Raw genomic sequence first — 15,657 nt, 5'->3', positions numbered from 1 at the left:
CCATTGGTTTTCCATTTCCCCAAGATATGAGATTGTCTCTTGTCCTCGGCCATTTCCTTGCTTTGTCCTTGTGGCTCTTGTAGGAGAAAGTATAGATAAATGCTTAGGTTATATCTGTTACCTTTAAGTGGAAGTCCATGGCAAATATCTTTTCCCCATCTATAATTTGTCTTTGGACCTGATCTTCTTCTCCCATAAAGCGAGCATAATAATAACAATAACAAAAATAATAATACTCATTCATCTTCTTTAGAGTCTTCTTGTGAGGCTCCAAAAGAGGTAATGTATGAGACAGCACTTTATAAACTGTGATGTGCCATATGAATTCTGATTAATATTACAAATAATAATGCTTTTATCCCTTGTAGCAGGAAACAGACTACATGAGGATTTGCAGAAATATTGTTTTAGGTTTATTTGTAACAACTGGAGAATACCTTCTTTTGGTGAAAAGATTCCAAAGAACTGTTCTTAAATAAACTTTTGTAGTAATCATTGACTTCAACGATCTAAGAGTAACATCCAATACTACATTAGAGGTAGAACATAAAGGATCAAATATTCACAAAAATATTTTCAAGATTTTAGTGCTAAATGTTGTAGTTCTGACTTTTAAATAGAAGCAGTCTACCTATACTTTAGGTTACATCAACTCAAATTTATCCTTGAATCTGAATATACTAATTTAATACCAGTTCTTATTAAATATAAAAAAAACAGAAAACAGGAAAATCTTCTTAATATTCTGGTAATGCTCATTGTATTTGGGATCTTCCTCTCTCCCTTATTATGTATCAAACATTTACACTTGGCTCATTTATGGAAAAAAGTACATAATAAAATATTTGATACTAAATTGTAAGTGATTGATTATAGGGTAATGTTTTTCTACCAATGCAGTAGTAGTATATGAATCCAAAGGAATAAAGCTCTAATGGTTGAATATAAGCTATCATTGGCAGGTGGGTGGGCAAATTATTTATAGAACCTTCTTCATCCGTTTTGTCATAATATAAAGTCTGCCCTTCTAAAGCATTTAAGAATTTTAAATTTCAATATTTCTAGAGGGAGTCTATTCAGAAAAGAAGATCACTTCAGACTCAGGCCTCATGACATTTAAATATTTAAAATCAACTTCATAACATACTCTATTTTGATAAAACATTTGGTGAACTAAAATGAGGAACTGCTTCATTCTCTTATTCTATTAATGTTTAGCTCTTGATGACACTCTCTGTTATCTTCCCAACTCAGCATTCTTCCATGTTAAAAAAATACCAAAACAATTTTTTTTCAGGTATCCATTCTCTTCTGAGTGGCCATGTAATCAAGAAAGAGTTTCCCATCTTCAGCCCAGAGGTGAGTTCTGATTAGTCCGAGCCTCTTTTGGTATCACCATTTTTGTGCCACTGATTAATTTAAGGGTAGGGATATGACTAATTTCTGTCCAGTGGGGAATGGTAGGAGAAGACTGACTGGGGGGCGAGAAGGAGTCAGAACTGCAAAAAAAAAAAAAAAAAAAAAGACACAGAGAGGAATAAAGGAATGGAACCCTCTTCCTCTGCAGGATGCTGCATGTCTGATGTGATGCTCGAAACATGGCAGCCATACAGCCATCCTGAAGCTGGAACAGCAGAAAGACGTGAAGAAACTGCATCTCAGATGATATCACGAAGCTAAACAATCAAGCCACACTGGAACCACCCTACCTCTGAGCTTCTCACAACGTGAACACTAAAAATCCTTAGCGTTCATGCCATTTTGAGTTACGTTGTCTGTTATTTGCTGCCAATAGCACCCTCAGTGTTGTAAGTATAACATGCCAGGCTCTATGTCAAGCCCCACAGATGTGAAGACAAGTCGGTCAATGTTTTATCTTTAAGTTGCTCTTAATCTAGTGGGGGAGATGTAACCTATAACAAGTTAATTGAATTATGAAATGGTAAGAACAATGATGGAGATGTGTGTGGGCATTGTGCGAACAGAGAAGTGTGGGTGAGCACCTGGCTATGAACGAATGAACGAATGTGAACCCAGCTTTGGTGTTCTTGAATAGCTACTTGGAGGTAATAGTGCTGAGTTCATATTTAAATGCCGTGGGGTGGATTGCTCATCTGGTCCTTTTCCAAAAGACTGGAACTCAAACTAATTTTGAGTGAAAAGTGCCAAAGAAGATCACTAAGCTCTTCCCTTCTCTAAATGAAATTATCTGTCCACTCAGCCAGGTCACAAAAGTGCATTGCCTCAAGGAATTTAGGTTGGAGAATACATTTTTGTAAGATAAAGAATAAGGTCATTAATTTTTTTTAAAAGACTGATTGTCCAGATAAACATTAAGTTGATAATATGGGATGTGATCTTCCTGAGGAGGAACTGAGACAATTGCCTTTCCTTCAGAAAAGCTCCTTCTATTTTCCAAGCACCTTCACTTAGAGAAATTTACTGGAGCCTCATGTTAATCCTTTAAAGTATCTAGGTTCAATCCCATTTTGCAGACAAGGAACTGAGAGGTCAAAAAGCTAAGTTATTTGTGAAAGAGTGAGAATTTGAACCTGGTTCTCCAAATTCCGAGGACAGTGCTTGATCAACCACCCCACTCCAGGGATAAGCCCCCGACTCTCTCTCAACCTCTCCCTCACAATCTGCTGAAAATGCATAGAGGCGCACACAGTGAAGGATCATAGTGGGGACCACTGACAGCCCAGAGGACTGTCGGCAGATGTCCCATGGCATATGCCGGCACATTCTGTCAGCCCCTTGGGGGCACCAGAGCTTCAGACGACCACAGTGACAGGTTGTACAAAGATCCAGACTCATTACAAATGGCCCTTCTTTTCCTTTTGTTTCGTTCCTTCTGAGCAGCTGGCATCTCTCAGCGAACTGTGGATATTATATTTAAGACATAGTACATCATTAAAATAAAGCTCGGGGCTAATAATTATGTCTTGTTCAGGTGTTTTATGACTAAAGATTCTGACTGTCCCCCAAGGTTTCCAACTCACTCTTTTCCAAATTGCTTCTCTAAGGGCATTTGTTACATTGTGAATGTGTCCCAACAATTAAATAGCAGTTTAATCCTCCCTCTCTAGATCTTTCTTTTGAGGTGGTGTCCTGGAGCCTAAGCCACTTTCACTTTCAAGATGGTATTTACGGAGTCCCCAGTCGGCGGGGTGAGTGTGACCGCACACAGAGGTTAATCAAAGTGGGAAGCCCAGCCCCCAGCCCTCGTGTGGCTCACGCTCCACGACGTCAGCTGTTCATCAGCAACACTCCCACCCGTCCTGCTCTGCCTCCATCTCAACAGTGAAGACACTCGAAGCACCAAATTTCACTCTCAGGCAGGGAAAAGAGCCCAGGACCTGGATTAGACAAGAATTTGATATCTTAGCTTTGGTTATTTTATCTATAAAACGGGATTGAGAGGCGTTCCCACTATTCAGAATTACTGTGAAGATCAAATGAGATCAAGCATGTAAAATCGCTTTGTAATTTGTAAAGAAGTTAGGACTTCAGAGTTGGCTAAAGCGTTGTCGTGTAGACTGCTCTTCAAGAGCTGGTGAGTCCTGGCACTTTGTGGTGGAGGAGAGCAGCACTCCGCTAGTTTGCATTTGAAGTGGGAAACCTTCTTGGACCTTTTCCTCCGTGGGTTGGTACTAATATAGCTGTGCAGGGTGCCAAAGTGAACAGAAGGAGGTGAGGTGGCTCCTCTGTGCAAGGCAGCAGGACACTAGATTTCTTCTAAGGCTCCCCAGGCTGCTCTTCTCACACCCTGAGAGAAACTCCAAATCAGCCTTTCTACACACATTTATTGAAAGCAAAGTCTATGTAAGTATTCCTTCACAAATCACCAATTTACTTGTTAAACTTCTTAGCTTTCTACGGTACAGGATTCACAAAAAGCATTTTGACCCAAACATTCAAATTACTGCCATTTACCGAGATTCTCTTACGTTGTTTCTATTTGGCTCGGTCTAGTTAGATACTCAGTAACAATAGCTGAACTACTTTGATTTTACAGTTTTTAATCAGAAATAAACACCTTGATGTGGATATCCACATCTCAGAACCACATACACATAATTTTTTCTTTCTAATATTGGTGGTATATTCGATATATTTTTGTATAATTTAGAACTATCAAGGAACTTTGACCCTGGATCATTCATTGATTCTTTTATCAAATACTTGCAGCCTCTTTTCAGGGCAGGCGTTTTCCTATGGACTGAGGATTTGGAGATGATTAACAACTGAGTTGACCCAGCCCTCCCAGGACTTGCAGTCTAGTGGAAGTATCAGTGTCTTCTCCCAAAGAGACATTCCTCCCCGCTAACCTGACTTGCTTGATCTTCAGGTTACATCCAGGTCTGCCACACTTAGGTAAGTTCAACTAATTGTTATGGAATTTTTGTGTGTGTGTGTGAGGAAGATCAGCCCTGAGCTAACATCCATGCCAATCCTCCTCTTTTTGCTGAGGAAGACTGGCCCTGGGCTAACATCCGTGCCCATCTTCCTGCACTTTATATGGGAGGCCGCCACAGCATGGCCTGACAAGCGGTGCGTCAGTGCACACCTGGGATCCAAACCCGGGCCGCCAGCAGCGGAGCGCGCACACTTAACCACCATGCCACGGGCCAGCCCTGTTATCGAATATTTTAATGCAACCAGAGTAGACTCAAAAAAAAACATTTTTTCATGCAAGTTCCCTTTGGCAGTTTGATTCTGTTCAAATTGATGATATAAGCAAAATTCCAAACTTTCACAGGCATTTTTACCTCCTTCTCAGACTTGGTTAGCTTTGCAAAACAGCAACAATTGTTAGCATCTGCATAAATCATATTAGCTGACATTTATTAGGTACTAACAATGTGGCATGTTCTTTTTTTTTTTTTTTTTTTTTTTGGTGAGGAAGATCAGCCCTGAGCTAACATCCATGCCAATCCTCCTCCTTTTTTTTCCCCCAAAGCCCCAGTAGATAGTTGTTTGTCATAGTTGCACATCCTTCTAGTTGCTGTATGTGGGACACGGCCTCAGCATGGCCGGAGAAGCGGTGCGTCGGTGCACGCCCAGGATCCGAACCCGGGCTGCCAGTAGCGGAGCGCACACACTTAACCGCTAAGCCACGGGGCCGGCCCGTGGCATGTTCTTAACATGGATTATTTTTCTTAAGCCTCCTGGTAACGCAATTAACATGATGACAGATTAAGATTATTTTCATTTTACGGGTGACAAATGTAATGGGAGCTAAACCAACAACTTCTCACCAGGTGTAGCCCTTGACACACTAGTAAAATAAGTGAAATGTTTCCTCACTTTTATATATTTGTTTTAATTTAACATTCACTAAGCACCTACTACATGTAAATTTCAGTGCTAAATTCTAGAGAATAGAGTAAAAATGGTTAAGATACAGTTCCTAACGTCAAAGGAATTTAAAATATAATAGAGCATACAGACACGTACAGAGATAATATAAGGCATTAGATTAAGTTGGCAGAGGCGGTGGGGGGAGGAGTCCTGGGTATGGACCAAGAATGGGAACCAGCCGCCTCAAGCTTCCACACGGGAACACAGCTAAGGTGGAGTGGTTCTTAGGTACTCTTCATTCCTTCCCCGGAAGCACAGTTAATGGTGTGTAGAGCACCACTCAGAGTCTTGGACAAGAATGGAGTGGGTGAGAAAGACCCATCTTGAATCTCTCCCAGCAAGATTGCTAATAGAAGAGCATCCTTCCACCAGAGATCTCCTGGGTCAGCCCACAGCCCCTCCCCCACAACTCTCATCTGCCCTCTGTCTTGCCTCTGTGGCCCCACCCACTCAGACCACCTATATTGAGCTTCCTCTCTGACACTCCCCACTCCCACCGCCCACCTACAGGAACAGGCTCTTTCCTGTGGAACCTCAGGAACCTTCCACTTCACCAGCCATCTTAGTTTGGGTTGCTATAACAGAATACCACAGACTGGGTGGCTTATAAACAACAAAAATTTATTTCTCACAGTCCTGGTGGCTGGGAAGTCCAAGATCAAGGTGCTGGCAGATTTGGTGTCTGGTGAGACCCACATCCTGGGTCATAGACGGCCATCTTCTCCCTGTGGCCTCACTTGGTGGAAGGGGTGAGATCACTCTCGGGGGTCTCTTTCCTCAACACGAATCACTTTCATGAGGACTCCACCTCATGACCCAGTCACCTCCCAAAGGCCCCACCTCCAAATATCATCACATTGGGGATTAGGTTTCAACATATGAATTTTAGGCGGACACAAATATTCAGTCTTTTTTTTTTTAATGAGTCTTTCCCTTATTGTAAAAGTAACGTGCTTATTGCAAAAATTCAAAACATTCAAAAGGACAGGAAGGAAAATATGGAATGTGGTTTGTTTCCCATCCTCCAGCTACCTAGGGCTAACCGACAGGCCCCTGGGAACCTGTCCCTCTGAGCTTCTCCTCATATGCACAAGGACACCCACACTCACACGTTACACACACCCTCACCCTCACACACAAACGCACATACCACATTCACCTCAGACAACAGGCTGGAGACCTAGAGTCCTACACCACCCACAGACAGGGAAAAGGATTGTTACCAGGGCCTCAATGACTGACACAAGTCCTGAGCAGGGGGACAGCTATAAAAATGTTAATCTCCTGGCCAAGGGCAGTGTCGCACTCAGAGCAAAGCCTTTGCAGTATGGGCATCCACACTTAGGGTGACAGAGAGGGGTCCTCTGTTGAGACCTTCTCCTCAGCGGGCACCAGCATTGTGGGGACACAGGAGATGTCTTCTGCCCAGGCCTCCCTCAGTGGGCACCAGTTTCAGAGATGGCACTGCTGGGAACGATGGGGGACGGTAGCCACGTATGGTTTCTCGGGAAACAGGAACATTACCGAAGCAAATCGGATCAGGTGAGGAGGAAAATGCTGGCCATGTTTGTGAGTAAAACTACAGAACATGAGACACTCCCTGAGGACTCCTAGGATTGCTGGAAAGAAATTTTCCATGGATTGTAGGTCCCTCAGAATGCACCAGGACAGATTTTGAAAAAATTACTGCTTTGTAGCTGTTATCCTGACTCTCAGGATTCTGATGTGGGAAATGTGGGGGACACAAGCAATACAAATAAAGTACTCCTGACGGGGCAGAGAGGACCTGGAATCTGAGCTCGCTGAGCCCGTGACCTCAGCGGACTGCAGAGAAGACGTCTCCCCACTGCTCCCTGCAGCCGATACCAGGTAGCACAGAGAGACAGGCAGCCCCAAGAGTGGAAAACAAGAGCTGCATCAAACAGTCTGGGGAATACATTTTCCTTGAGGCAAGTCACAAGATGCTCTATAACAGAATACAGCTGCTTGAATAGACCATCCACATTGCAACATCTCCACTGGCAGAGTTCTACTGTGCGGGCCGCACAAGTTTTAAAATAAATCCACGCCAAAAAAAAAGGAATATTTTTTTCTGCCTTGTTTTTTAGAAAACCACAACAAAGGGTAGAAACGCATATTGTACTAAATACTGGCTGATTACCAAGAGTGACTCCCGCTGTATGAGATTTTCGTTTACTAGGGAAAATGAATGCAATTAGGAGATAAGGGGAGAGACAGGCATTTCTCTGGATATAGAATCACAAAATGAGGCGTCGTCCCTACTCCACCTAATATGACTTTGTCAGGAGATAAAACATAATTTGCTGAAACATATATGTAAATGTTTACATTTTTGTAATCCAATTGCCATTTGTTTCAAAATTATACCTATTACCTATTATTGCTTCTGGCAAATTTTTATTTTTAGTTCTATAAAACAATATCTTTTTTAAATAATTCAGTTCAAAGTTTTGCTCTTGATGCTTGCTTGAGAGGTTCAGCATGGCAATGTTGCATCTAAATAAAAGAAAACTGACTTTCAGTTTGAAAAAAATCTTAGAATAAACCAAAAGTTCAGAGTAATATGGGGCATATCTGGATAGGAAAAAAAATCCCTTTAGCTAGAGAAATTCTGCATGAGCCAAGAATTAACGGCCTCTCCTTTGGTTTCAGTTCTTTGACATCCTCAAGAGTGTCAGATTCACCATGGTATGACTTGACCACACGGAGCCTCTTCTGTCATCAACTGATGCCCTTTGGTTTCAAATAAATGCTGTTTTTTGGAGACTTTTACTCCTTTTCTGGCCATCATCCCAGAAGTATTGATGAGCTTGGTGCCATTGCCCTATTCCTCTTCAGAATGGTGCCAGAGTGATCTCCTAAACCCCAAATTTCATCAGACCACTGCTGCTCAAACCCCTGTGGTCATCCTTATCATCTCCCAGCAAGATGCTCAGTGTCCTTAGAAGGGCTGAAAGGATCTTCACGATTGGGTACTGCCCAGTTTCCATTTTCCAATGAGCAAATCGGAAGCCAGGCTGGTGAAAGGGCTCCCACAAGGTCACCACTGATGTTGGATTCATTTCCAAAAAGACCTTTGTCACTGGAACTGGGCTGGGTTTTGTGATTTGATTTCCTCTCCCAGAATTTCTACATTCCTTCCAATGAAAACTAAAAGTTAAGATTTGCAGTTTTATTTAGAAAAACATGAATCGCACGCTATTTGTAGCATATTAAGTATTTGAAAACTTTAGTTAAAGTTGAAGCCAGGTTGCTAATGATGTTGCTCTGAAAGCCATTCCAACACATTAGAAAATCATTTTAACGACTTTCTTTGGTCACACAGACTCTGGTATTTCACTACCTGTAAATGACCCGCCCCCCTGAAGAGCTCTGGGTGGTCCTTTTCTCCTTCTTGAGGTCATCAGACCCTCAGCAGAGAAAGAACTCTGTGGGAGCCCTCCTCCTCTCTGCCTCCTTCTCCCATTGTTCTAGCGCTTTTCTCTCCAAACTGTGGCTTCTGGCTCTGATAATTACTACAAGGACAATAAAAGACTCAAAGCCCAAGCATCTCCAGACTTTGCTCAATGAAGCACGGAGTCCAGAGCCAGATAATCATACTGCATACACTGGCCCCTTTCTCTCTATAGTAATGTTTCTTGCCCTGCAGGTGGCGGCTGCTCCACTTGCAATCGAGGCTGCTGTCAGTGTGACCTGGTGTCTCTTGATGTGGCCAAAATCTGGAAGTTCTCCTCAAATGACTCAGCCCCTGGGAGGACCAGCGCTGGGTGCCTTTTAGTTCTGCAGCCCTTGCCCCCGAGTGCCCTGATCCTGTGCTGGAAACCTTCTTGTGAATGTGGATCCCATGTTCTTCCAGGTTCAGCTCACCAATAGTGGGGTTTATTTGTTCCTATTTTCACCTGTTCAGGGATATACGTATATCATTTTTATTTTTAGCCAAACGAATTTTATTTTCTGAGGAAGATTGGCCCTGAACTAACATCTGCCAATCCTCCTCTTTTTTGCTGAGGAAGACTGGCCGTGGGCTAACATCCATGCCCATCTTCCTCCACTTTATATGGGACACCGCCACAGCATGGCTTGCCAAGCGGTGCATCAGTGCACGCCCGGGATCCGAACCCGCGAACCCTGCCACCGCAGCGGAGCACGTGCACTTAACCGCTTGCACCAGCGGGCCGGCCCCCAAAGGAATTTTATTTTGAAATAATCCTCATAGAACTATTTGATAATGCCATCAAAATAATAAAAGCAATGGATCATTCAATAAAATATATTTCAAAATATTGTGTAATTTTAATTGTTTTAGCACTCCCTGTCAGTCTCAAAAGTGTCCCAGTTTGGACATTAAATTACTTGGTTGCCCTACTGGATGATGTATGATGAGAAGAGCAGAGGCCCAAATCCATATTGAGAGCAGTGTCCATCTTTCTCCCTACATCACAGGGTCACTGCACAGTGAACCGGCAGTTCTTAATGGCACCCCACTCCAACCCAGCACTCAGCCACAGCAAATAAACTGCATGTGCACAGGTGGAAGGTAATGCTTTCTCAGCTGCTCTCAGGTCCCCAGGGTGTGGATGGGACCCAGGATGCCCCAAATACCTCCCAGTAGCTGTGAGTGTGGCCAGGAGCTGCCTGAGGTCTGAGGTGAGACCTGGACATACATAGGGGGCTTTCAGATCCTAGCCAAGCAGGGGGAACCAGGTCACATAGACAGCAGCCTGGATTGCCAGTGGGGCAGTAGCCACCTGCAAGACAAGGGACTCTGCCACAGGACAGACCAGCTAAAGGACAGGCCAATGACCCCGCAGGAAATTCCAAAGGCTCCTCACCCGTGTCAGAAGACACCCTAACAGAGATTGGATTGGTGGTTACCAGAGGGGAAGGGGGAAGGGAGGAGGGCGAAAGGGATGACTAGGCACATGTGTGTGGTGATGGATTGTAATTAGTCTTTGGGTGGTGAACACGATGTAATCTATACAGAAATTGAAATATAATGACGTACACCTGAAATTTATATAATATTATAAACCAATGTTACTACAATAAAAAAAAATAAAAGTAAAAACAGAAGACACTCTAAGCTCCCAGGACAGACAGACGCCATCTTGGGGTAAGAAAGGGGGAGAGAGCAAGCATAACCAAACGGCTATTTAAATTGTACCAAACTAGGGTTTAAACTGGGTTAGACCGTTAGTTACTTTTCCTCCTCTACCTTCTACACCAGGTTCCTTATTTTTCTGCGAACATCTGGGTGTAGTGCATGTGAATTTGCAATCCTACTATGCAAGGGGCCTCTTTCAAATATCTATCACTTCTGAAGCTTCTTCTTTGAATGAGATTAATCAGCTAGCTCTTCCGGGTGATACCAGGTTTAGATCAGAGAATTTCTCCCAGTCATCGCTCAGGGAACTTAGAATTCTCAGGGTCTGTGGATAGTAAGATAAATCGTGGAAGAGAGAGGGAAGGGACTTCCACGAGATTAAATATGGGAGAAAAGTGTTAAAAGGAGAGGGAAGACAAAGTGCATCTACTTTTCCTCAGTGTTAGTCCTGTTGAATATTAACAAAGACTTTCTTTTTGATTATAATATGTTACAAATGTGAAACTGGGCATCGAGGAAACAATATGAAATGTTTCCAAACTGAACAATAAGAGCTTTCAGATGCAGAGTCTATGGGCCTGGATACCTTTAGGAATTACTCTATGGGCTGTGATGGTTTTGTGTTGGAACACAAAAGATACCTTGCACCCAAGAGGTTTCAGGAGTTTAGAAACTTCAGATCCTACCTACCACCGTCTCAAGTGTAAAATTATCATGCCCTATGCCTGATCTCTCCCTTGTGCCCTCGCTCGGATGACACTGTGGGAAATATGAGAGACACGTGGAGATCTGTTCTGGGAATAAGGGAAAGATGTTGGAAAAACAGGGAACGTATTCCCTGGGAAACTATTTGAGTTCTGCTAAGCAGAAAAATGTACAAACTCACTCCTAATTCACTCTGAAGTGGTGCATTTCAATTCCCTCGTAACATACAGAAACACGACATCGGAATGCGGGTCCCAGCAAGAGCTCTCTTTTGAGTGCTTAGGCCAGAGAAAGTAAAACTTCCCCAACCATTGTGCACTAAAAATCATAGTCTACAAAACACATAGTTCCTGCCTGCTGATTTTTTTTTTTTCAAAAGAAAAAGTATTATTGTGCTTTATCCACGAAACTAAAATACTATGAGAATTCTAAAAGAAAACAGAAACAACACAAATATCTTTTCACCAGTTCACCCTTTGGTTCCATGTCTCGTTTAATTCATGTCCATCCTCACCATCATCTAAGCTGGAAATCTCGACATTGTCTTTGGCTCCTACCTCTCCTGGACCTCCACTTCCTGAGTATGCTTCCTGACAGTCTTTTCTTCTGTTCCTGTCGTCGCTTCCTGAGTGGATGTAGTTTGGCTCTCACCCAGCGGTCCACTTGTCTTGATTCATCCTCCTATTCATTCCTTAGCCTCTCCACAGGACAATCGTTCCTCTCTCACCATTTCTGTAAACCGTCCTGGAGCAACCCTCCTCACACAGCTCCAGTGAGTCTCTCCTCAGCTCTGAATCTTGACACCTTCCTAGGTCTGCACAGCAAACACCATGGAGGCATTTAATGGCCTCCCTGACCCGCCCCTAATTCCCTATACTATTTGTTTTTGCCCTACACCTTTATGATCATCTCCTGCCATAGTGACATCAGATTATTGATAGTTATTCAAATACCTTCCCACTTCCTAGTGTTTGTACTGTATTTTTCTTTCTAGAATGTTCTTCACCCCACCTCTCTCCAGCCCCAAACAGATGAAGACTTCTTGAAATCTTATCCATATGGCAAAACTCAGCTCCGAGAAACCTCCTTTATGATTCTTTCCTGATTTCCCTGATTGAAATTAATGTTCCTCTTTCCCACGCCTTCACATGTTCTGCAGCTCCCCGTCAACACCTACCACGTTCTGCCCTGTACTGCAGATACATGAGCTCACTTGTCTTTCCCATTAGATTATAAGCTGCTTGAACGCACAGACCATGTCCCAGCAACATTTGTGGGGTGGAAGCTATTAGGCCCTGTGCTGATCCATCACCACCATCTTCCAGGCCAACTTCACCATCATCATCAAGTAAATAAGTAAAACAAACTGTTCTTCATCACAGGCTAACGTCTACTTCAGAGGTGTACAAATTACGTTTTTTAGAAGATGCCATATCTTTATTGAAGTTATTGATGGTCCCAGCTTGCTGCCTTGAGAGTGTTTCCAAGCCACAGCACAGGGAGGACAAACTCAGGCATAGGCCAGTGAACTCCTTGAGATGAGGAGAGGGAGCTGAGCATTCAAGGAGACCAAGGAGGTTAAATGTAGGAGAACAAACTAAAAGAGAGGAGAGAGCAGCACAAAGAAAAAACTTTCAGAGATTTGTAGAGGGTCCCCCTTAAGTATTCAGTAGATACCTATCAGCATGTGCATGTGAGATAAAGTCACTTGTCCACCTTATGCCACACACAAAAATCAATTCCAGGTAAATTAAATAAAATAAATTCAAGAAGTCAAACATTTGGAAGAAAACTGAGAACATATTTATCACATCAAAGGAGGAAATTGTTTTTTAAACAAGTCACAAAAAGGCACTGGCCATAAAGGAAAAGATTAATAAATTTGTGTACACTAAAATTATGTCTTCTGGATCACAAAAGGCAATATATAAAAAGTGACATTGACACAAGCCCACACAGAGAGAAGATATTTACAATCCATAAAACCCGTAAGAAATTTTTATGCAGAATATGCAATAAAAGCCTACATGCCCATTTTTTAAAAGACAACAATCTCGTAACAAAAAATGAGTGAGTGACATAAAAAGGTAATTTATTTAGAAAGGAACAACAAACAGGACAGATATATAGATAGATAGATAGATAGATAAATAGATATAGATATAGATATAAACATTAAAAAGGTAAATAAATGACAGTTGTTTCGTTTACTTTCTCTACTAGAATGAGAACTCCAAGAGAGCAGGCACTGCTTCTTCTTCTTCTTTATTGTGTCTTTAACTCATAGTACCGTCCCTGGCATTAAGCAGAAAAGTGTGTGACAACAGAAAGATGATGCAGCTCCTGCTTTGAGGATCTTCCAGTGTGGGGCGGGGGAGGCAGGAAAGCAGGACATCTGAGAGGGTCCACAGAGGAGCTAGATTTCGAAGGGCTTGTAGTTCTCCAGCACTGTGGTCAGACTCTACAAAGAGTCAACATTTGAAATGGCCTTGAAAAATAGTTTTTCCTGGCACAGCTTCTTTCTTTTTAAATTGCCACAGAATATTTACCATACTATAAAACACACACACACCCCCCTCAAAAACAAATTGCCTGTAAATTTTCAGCTTCAAAATGCCACAATAAGAAGGAAGAAGAGGGAGATGAGGAGGAAGAAGAGTCAAAGCCATCTATAGCTACACAACTTACTGTGATGTTAATGTGGGTTTGCTATTGGCTATCTCCACTCTACACTAACATAACTTTACTATTTCACTGTCTTCATTGACATTACTTCCTCAGAAAACTTGCCCAAGAAGAAAAACTTGCAAATAACTTTATTGTTCGTTCCAGATGCTTCATGGAAATTCCACTTAAGTGAACACTGAAATGTTCAACTCTTCAATCCAATGACTATTTACTCCCAAGCCCCTTCAAAGCTCTTGACTCCACCAATCTTAAACTATTACGTCACGATCTTTACCTAATCCCAATGAATATCCCCTTCCACACTCCCCATACCCCTATTCCCCAACTCCTCCAACCTCCTCTACCATCCAACTTTGAAAAGACCTGCCTTAAACCGGACTTCCACTCATTATTAGGACTCTGGAAAGGTAGTGCTTCCCTTACCGCAATACGAATAAACTCAGCTTTGTCTTATCAACAGACTGTTTTGGTGATATTTTCCAAGACCCAGCATTCCATCCTTCTCCTCCTTCTCCTCCTCATCATCATCACAAGCATGGCTTGAGCCCTAACTACACACCAGGCACTTGCTAAATACATTAGACACCTGATCATGACATCGCTTACACAAACAGAGTATTTTTAAACAAGTAAGTAAGTAAATTACAAGAGATATATGCAAACGAGATTTCAAAATATCATCCAAGAGGTGGGTTGCATTTTCCAACCCACCTTATGTCCTTCTTCATAAAAATTGTGAGAGTCAAATGGGCCCAAGTCTGAAAGATATTCTGAAGCAGATTTCCTTGGTGAAGGCTTCTGTGATTGTAGTGACATTGGCCTTCATGGTTCAGTCCAGTTGAGTTCTGTTAAAAGAATTCCAACAAGGGAAATAAATGTGCCTCTTCTTTCAATAGCAAAGGGAGATGACCTTCTCACAGAAATTTTAGCTAATGAAATAAATAAAGAAGATGCTAGAAACATGAAGAAAATAAAGGTAGGGAGTCTTTAAGGAGGAGAAATGCCTGTGTTTTGCCTTTCATCTCCAAATAAAGAATAATGGATGTTCCTTTGGCAAACTGAGAGAGGAAAATGAGGTGACTGAGCCTCACAACTAAAATAATGTCAACTATATATTGTAATTACACTTTTGCAACAGCACACTTTTGACTTTGTGGCACCGCCGGTAAAAATTCATTTGCAAGCAGCACATCTGAACAACCTGGGCCTTTGCCTTAATTCACTTTTCCTGCTACAAGCCAAGAGGAGAGGTAGCCTTGTGTAAGGAGGATGGACGGCAGAGCACTCCATCGGAGGAGCCTACATGCTAAATTAATCATGTTCCAGCTAGAATTTGCAATTCTTTGAGAAATGCTCAAGATGGTATGAAAAATTTAGAGGTAACAGGGACAGAAGGAGAGGTTGTGAAGCAGAAAGCTTCAGAGGGCACTTTAAATGTGAAAGATGCATTATAGTTTCTTACACGTGAACAAGATAGCTTGCCTTACCCAGAATGCAATAAATAAGGACTACATCCTCCTAGATGCGTCCTGTGATGGGAGCGCTCATGCTGGAACACAGAAATTTCAGATTTGATGGTCATTTTCAGTGGTTAGTATAAATATGAAAATCATCCACTATAAATTTAGCATTGATTCATCAAAGCCAGCATGCAAGGATGATGTCAGTCCAGGATGACAAGCCCTGCTTAAGGGGACCCAAGCTCTATTGCTTAGATGAGTTTGGGGAGTTTTTTCTTATTATTATTTTAATGTATACTTTCCCTTCTGTTTCTG

This window comes from Ceratotherium simum, chromosome 10 (genome assembly GCF_057802395.1).
Source record: "Ceratotherium simum simum isolate JZ-2026a chromosome 10, ASM5780239v1, whole genome shotgun sequence".
Lineage (NCBI taxonomy): Eukaryota > Metazoa > Chordata > Mammalia > Perissodactyla > Rhinocerotidae > Ceratotherium > Ceratotherium simum.
Note: the sequence above shows the minus strand (reverse complement) of the source record.